This window comes from Leiobunum rupestre, chromosome 2 (genome assembly GCF_980474605.1).
Source record: "Leiobunum rupestre chromosome 2, qqLeiRupe1.1.hap1, whole genome shotgun sequence".
In the NCBI taxonomy this organism is placed as follows: Eukaryota; Metazoa; Arthropoda; class Arachnida; order Opiliones; family Sclerosomatidae; genus Leiobunum; species Leiobunum rupestre.
In genome coordinates this window covers 27,159,720-27,164,719 of record NC_143385.1, presented here as the reverse complement: position 1 = coordinate 27,164,719, position 5,000 = coordinate 27,159,720, and the positions used below count along the sequence as shown (strand labels likewise).

Genomic DNA, 5,000 nt, shown 5'->3' with positions numbered 1-5,000 from the left:
ATTCGAACACGCAGCCTTCTGATCTGGAGTCAGACGCGCTACCGTTGCGCCACCAAGCCACGGTTTAAGAGCTTTGGTCAAGTTCGACAAAATATGTACTGAATTACTCGAATGAAAAACTAACCGACTCGGACGTGATTCGAACACGCAGCCTTCTGATCTGGAGTCAGACGCGCTACCGTTGCCCCACAGAGCCGCGGTATAACAGCTTTGGTCAAGTTGGACAAAATATGTACTGAATTACTCGATGAAAAACTAACTGACTCGGACGTGATTCGAACACGCAGCCTTCTGATCTGGAGTCAGACGCGCTACCGTTGCGCCACCAAGCCACGGTTTAAGAGCTTTGGTCAAGTTCGACAAAATATGTACTGAATTACTCGAATGAAAAACTAACCGACACGGACGTGATTCGAACACGCAGCCTTCTGATCTGGAGTCAGACGCGCTACCGTTGCGCTACCGAGCCACGGTGTAAAAGCTCTGGTCAGGATCGACAAAATATTTACTGAATTACTCGAAGGAAAAACTAACTGACTCGGACGTGATTCGAACACGCAGCCTTTTGATCTGGAGTCAGACGCGCTACCGTTGCGCCACCAAGCCACGGTTTAAGAACTTTGGTCAAGTTCGACAAAATATGTACTGAATTACTCGAATGAAAAACTAACCGACTCGGACGTGATTCGAACACGCAGCCTTCTGATCTGGAGTCAGACGCGCTACCGTTGCCCCACAAATCCGCGGTATAATAGCTTTGGTCAAGTTCGAAAAATATGTACTGAATTACTCGAATGAAAATTTAACTTACTCGGACGTGATTCGAACACGCAGCCGTCTGATCTGGAGTCAGACGCGCTACCGTTGCGCCACCGAGCCACGGTTTAAGAGCTTTGGTCAAGTTCGACAAAATATGTACTGAATTACTCGAATGAAAAACTAACCGACTCGGACGTGATTCGAACACGCAGCCTTCTGATCTGGAGTCAGACGCGCTACCGTTGCCCCACAGAGCCGCGGTATAATAGCTTTGGTCAAGTTCGACAAAATATGTACTGAATTACTCGAATGAAAATTTAACTTACTCGGACGTGATTCGAACACGCAGCCTTCTGATATGGAGTCAGACGCGCTACCGTTGCGCCACCGAGCCACGGTGTCAAAGCTCTGGTCAGGATCGACAAAATATTTACTGAATTACTCGAATGAAAAACTAACTGACCCGGACGTGATTCGAACACGCAGCCTTCTGATCTGGAGTCAGACGCGCTACCGTTGCGCCACCGAGCCACGGTTTAATAGGTTTGGTCAAGTTCGACAAAATATGTACTGAATTACTCGAAGGAAAAACAGACTGACTCGGACGTGATTTGAACACGCAGCCTTCTGATCTGGAGACAAACGCGCTACCGTTGCGCTACCATTGCGCCACCGAGCCACGGTGTCAAAGCTCTGGTCAGGATCGACAAAATATTTACTGAATTACTCGAATGACAACTAACTGACCCGGACGTGATTCGAACACGCAGCCTTCTGATCTGGAGTCGGACGCGCTACCGTTGCGCCACCGAGCCAAGGTGTCAGAGCTCTGGTCAGGATCGACCAAATATGTACTGAATTACACGAAGGAAAAACTAACTGACTCGGACGTAATTCGAACACGCAGCTTCTGATCTGGAGTCAGATGCGCTACCGTAGCGCCACCGAGCCACGGTTTAATAGCTTGGGTCAAGTTCGACAAAATATTTAATGAAATACTCGAAGGAAAAACTAACTGACTAGGACGTGATTCTAACACGCAGCCTTCTGATCTGGAGTCAGACGCGCTACCAATGCGCCACCGAGCCACGGTACATAACTTTGGTCAAGTTCGGCAAAATATGTACTGTATTACTCAAAGGAAAAACAGACTAACTCGGACGTGTTTCGAACACGCAGCCTTCTGATCTGGAGTCAGACGCGCTACCGTTGCCCCACAGAGCCACGGTGCAAAAGCTCTGATCAGGATCGACAAAATATGTACTGAATTACTCGAAGGAAAAACTAACTGACTCGGACGTGTTTCGAACACGCAGCCTTCTGATCTGGAGTCAGACGCGCTACCGTTGCGCCACCGAGCCACGGTTTAATAGGTTTGGTCAAGTTCGATCAAATATGTACTGAATTACTCGAAGGAAAAACTAACTGACTAGGACGTGATTCGAACACGCAGCCTTCTGATCTGGAGTCAGACGCGCTACCGTTGTACCACCGAGCCACGGTTTAATAGCTTTGGTCAAGTTCGACAAAATATGTACTGAATTACATGAAGGAAAAACTAACTGACTCGGACGTGTTTCGAACACGCAGCCTTCTGATCTGGAGTCAGACGCGCTACCGTTGCGCCACCGAGCCACGGTTTAATAGGTTTGGTCAAGTTCGATCAAATATGTACTGAATTACTCGAAGGAAAAACTAACTGACTAGGACGTAATTCGAACACGCAGCCTTCTGATCTGAAGTCAGACGCGCTACCGTTGTACCACCGAGCCACGGTTTAATAGCTTTGGTCAAGTTCGACAAAATATGTACTGAATTACTTGAAGGAAAAACTAACTGACTCGGACGTGTTTCGAACACGCAGCCTTCTGATCTGGAGTCAGACGCGCTACCGTTGCGCCACCGAGCCACGGTTTAATAGGTTTGGTCAAGTTCGGCCAAATATGTACTGTATTACTCGAAGGAAAAACAGACTAACTCGGACGTGTTTCGAACACGCAGCCTTCTGATATGTAGTCAAACGCGCTACTGTTGCGCCACCGAGCCACGGTGTCAAAGCTCTGGTCAAGTTCAACCAAATATGTACTGAATTACTCGAATGAAAAACTAACTGACCCGGATGTGATTCGAACACGCAGCTTTCTGATTCGGAGTCAGACGCGCTACCGTTGCGCCACCGAGCCACGGTTTAATAGCTTTGGTTAAGTTGGAGAAAATATGTACTGAATTACTCGAATGAAAAACTAACTGACACGGACGTGATTCGAACACGCAGCCTTCTGATCTGGAGTCAGACGCGCTACCGTTGCGCTACCGAGCCACGGTGTAAAAGCTCTGGTCAGGATCGACAAAATATTTACTGAATTACTCGAAGGAAAAACTAACTGACTCGGACGTGATTCGAACACGCAGCCTTTTGATCTGGAGTCAGACGCGCTACCGTTGCCCCACAGAGCCACGGTGCAAAAGCTCTGGTCAGGATCGACAAAATATGTACTGAATTACTCGAAGGAAAAACTAACTGACTCGGACGTGTTTCGAACACGCAGCCTTCTGATCTGGAGTCAGACGCGCTACCGTTGCGCCACCGAGCCACGGTTTAATAGGTTTGGTCAAGTTCGATCAAATATGTACTGAATTACTCGAAGGAAAAACTAACTGACTAGGACGTGATTCGAACACGCAGCCTTCTGATCTGGAGTCAAACGCGCTACCGTTGTACCACCGAGCCACGGTTTAATAGCTTTGGTCAAGTTCGACAAAATATGTACTGAATTACTTGAAGGAAAAACTAACTGACACGGACGTGTTTCGAACACGCAGCATTCTGATCTGGAGTCAGACGCGCTACCGTTGCGCCACCGAGCCACGGTTTAATAGCTTTGGTCAAGATCGACAAAATATGTACTGAATTACTCGAAGGAAAAACTAACTGACTCGGACGTGATTTGAACACGCAGCCTTCTGATCTGGAGTCGGACGCGCTACCGTTGCGCCACCGAGCCAAGGTGTCATAGCTCTGGTCAAGATCGACCAAATAGTACTGAATTACTCGAAGGAAAAACTAACTGACTCGGACGTAATTCGAACACGCAGCCTTTTGATCTGGAGTCAGATGCGCTATCGTTGCGCCACCGAGCCACGGTTTAATAGCGTTGGTCAAGTTCGACAAAATATGTACTGAAATACTCGAAGGAAAAACTAACTGACCCGGACGTGATTCGAACACGCAGCCTTTGATCTGGAGTCAGACGCGCTACCGTTGCGCCACCGAGCCACGGTGTCAAAGCTCTGTTCAGGATCGACAAAATATTTACTGAATTACTCGAATGAAAAACTAACTGACTCGGACGTGATTCGAACACGCAGCCTTCTGATCTGGAGTCAGACGCGCTACCGTTGCGCCACCGAGCCACGGTTTAATAGGTTTGGTCAAGTTCGATCAAATATGTACTGAATTACTCGAAGGAAAAACTAACTGACTAGGACGTGATTCGAACACGCAGCCTTCTGATCTGGAGTCAGACGCGCTACCGTTGTGCCACCGAGCCACGGTTTAATAGCTTTGGTCAAGTTCGACAAAATATGTACTGAATTACTTGAAGGAAAAACTAACTGACACGGACGTGTTTCGAACACGCAGCCTTCTGATCTGGAGTCAGACGCGCTACCGTTGCGCCACCGAGCCACGGTTTAATAGCTCTGGTCAAGATCGACAAAATATGTACTGAATTACTCGAAGGAAAAACTAACTGACTCGGACGTGATTTGAACACGCAGCCTTCTGATCTGGAGTCGGACGCGCTACCGTTGCGCCACCGAGCCAAGGTGTCATAGCTCTGGTCAAGATCGACCAAATAGTACTGAATTACTCGAAGGAAAAACTAACTGACTCGGACGTAATTCGAACACGCAGCCTTTTGATCTGGAGTCAGATGCGCTACCGTTGCGCCACCGAGCCACGGTTTAATAGCTTTGGTCAAGTTCGACAAAATATGTACTGAAATACTCGAAGGAAAAACTAACTGACCCGGACGTGATTCGAACACGCAGCCTTTGATCTGGAGTCAGACGCGCTACCGTTGCGCCACCGAGCCACGGTGTCAAAGCTCTGGTCAGGATCGACAAAATATTTACTGAATTACTCGAATGAAAAACTAACTGACTCGGACGTGATTCGAACACGCAGCCTTCTGATCTGGAGTCAGACGCGCTACCGTTGCGCCACCGAGCCACGGCTT

The 5,000-nt window shown here is 48.1% G+C and overlaps 15 non-coding genes across 15 annotated transcripts in view; all 15 read right to left on the bottom strand.

The window, feature by feature from the left end:
- Positions 1–59, bottom strand: part of TRNAW-CCA (transfer RNA tryptophan (anticodon CCA)) — a 72-nt gene extending 13 nt beyond the window's left edge. Inside the window, exon 1 of the tRNA in view lies at positions 1–59. This exon is cut by the window's left edge and continues 13 nt beyond it. This is a non-coding gene — a tRNA (tRNA-Trp).
- Positions 60–260: 201 nt separating this feature from the next.
- Positions 261–332, bottom strand: TRNAW-CCA (transfer RNA tryptophan (anticodon CCA)). Its single transcript has one exon. It is a non-coding gene; the product is annotated as a tRNA-Trp (tRNA).
- Positions 333–397: 65 nt separating this feature from the next.
- TRNAW-CCA (transfer RNA tryptophan (anticodon CCA)) lies at positions 398–469 on the bottom strand. Its single transcript has one exon. It is a non-coding gene; the product is annotated as a tRNA-Trp (tRNA).
- A 749-nt stretch (positions 470–1,218) lies between these two features.
- Positions 1,219–1,290, bottom strand: TRNAW-CCA (transfer RNA tryptophan (anticodon CCA)). The gene has a single exon. It is a non-coding gene; the product is annotated as a tRNA-Trp (tRNA).
- Positions 1,291–1,502: 212 nt separating this feature from the next.
- On the bottom strand, positions 1,503–1,574 carry TRNAW-CCA (transfer RNA tryptophan (anticodon CCA)). Its single transcript has one exon. It is a non-coding gene; the product is annotated as a tRNA-Trp (tRNA).
- A 474-nt stretch (positions 1,575–2,048) lies between these two features.
- TRNAW-CCA (transfer RNA tryptophan (anticodon CCA)) lies at positions 2,049–2,120 on the bottom strand. The gene has a single exon. It is a non-coding gene; the product is annotated as a tRNA-Trp (tRNA).
- A 202-nt stretch (positions 2,121–2,322) lies between these two features.
- TRNAW-CCA (transfer RNA tryptophan (anticodon CCA)) lies at positions 2,323–2,394 on the bottom strand. Its single transcript has one exon. It is a non-coding gene; the product is annotated as a tRNA-Trp (tRNA).
- Positions 2,395–2,596: 202 nt separating this feature from the next.
- On the bottom strand, positions 2,597–2,668 carry TRNAW-CCA (transfer RNA tryptophan (anticodon CCA)). The gene has a single exon. It is a non-coding gene; the product is annotated as a tRNA-Trp (tRNA).
- A 202-nt stretch (positions 2,669–2,870) lies between these two features.
- Positions 2,871–2,942, bottom strand: TRNAR-CCG (transfer RNA arginine (anticodon CCG)). Its single transcript has one exon. It is a non-coding gene; the product is annotated as a tRNA-Arg (tRNA).
- A 65-nt stretch (positions 2,943–3,007) lies between these two features.
- On the bottom strand, positions 3,008–3,079 carry TRNAW-CCA (transfer RNA tryptophan (anticodon CCA)). Its single transcript has one exon. It is a non-coding gene; the product is annotated as a tRNA-Trp (tRNA).
- Positions 3,080–3,281: 202 nt separating this feature from the next.
- Positions 3,282–3,353, bottom strand: TRNAW-CCA (transfer RNA tryptophan (anticodon CCA)). The gene has a single exon. It is a non-coding gene; the product is annotated as a tRNA-Trp (tRNA).
- A 339-nt stretch (positions 3,354–3,692) lies between these two features.
- TRNAW-CCA (transfer RNA tryptophan (anticodon CCA)) lies at positions 3,693–3,764 on the bottom strand. The gene has a single exon. It is a non-coding gene; the product is annotated as a tRNA-Trp (tRNA).
- Positions 3,765–4,101: 337 nt separating this feature from the next.
- Positions 4,102–4,173, bottom strand: TRNAW-CCA (transfer RNA tryptophan (anticodon CCA)). The gene has a single exon. It is a non-coding gene; the product is annotated as a tRNA-Trp (tRNA).
- A 339-nt stretch (positions 4,174–4,512) lies between these two features.
- TRNAW-CCA (transfer RNA tryptophan (anticodon CCA)) lies at positions 4,513–4,584 on the bottom strand. Its single transcript has one exon. It is a non-coding gene; the product is annotated as a tRNA-Trp (tRNA).
- Positions 4,585–4,921: 337 nt separating this feature from the next.
- On the bottom strand, positions 4,922–4,993 carry TRNAW-CCA (transfer RNA tryptophan (anticodon CCA)). The gene has a single exon. It is a non-coding gene; the product is annotated as a tRNA-Trp (tRNA).
- Between the last annotated feature and the right edge of the window lie 7 nt (positions 4,994–5,000).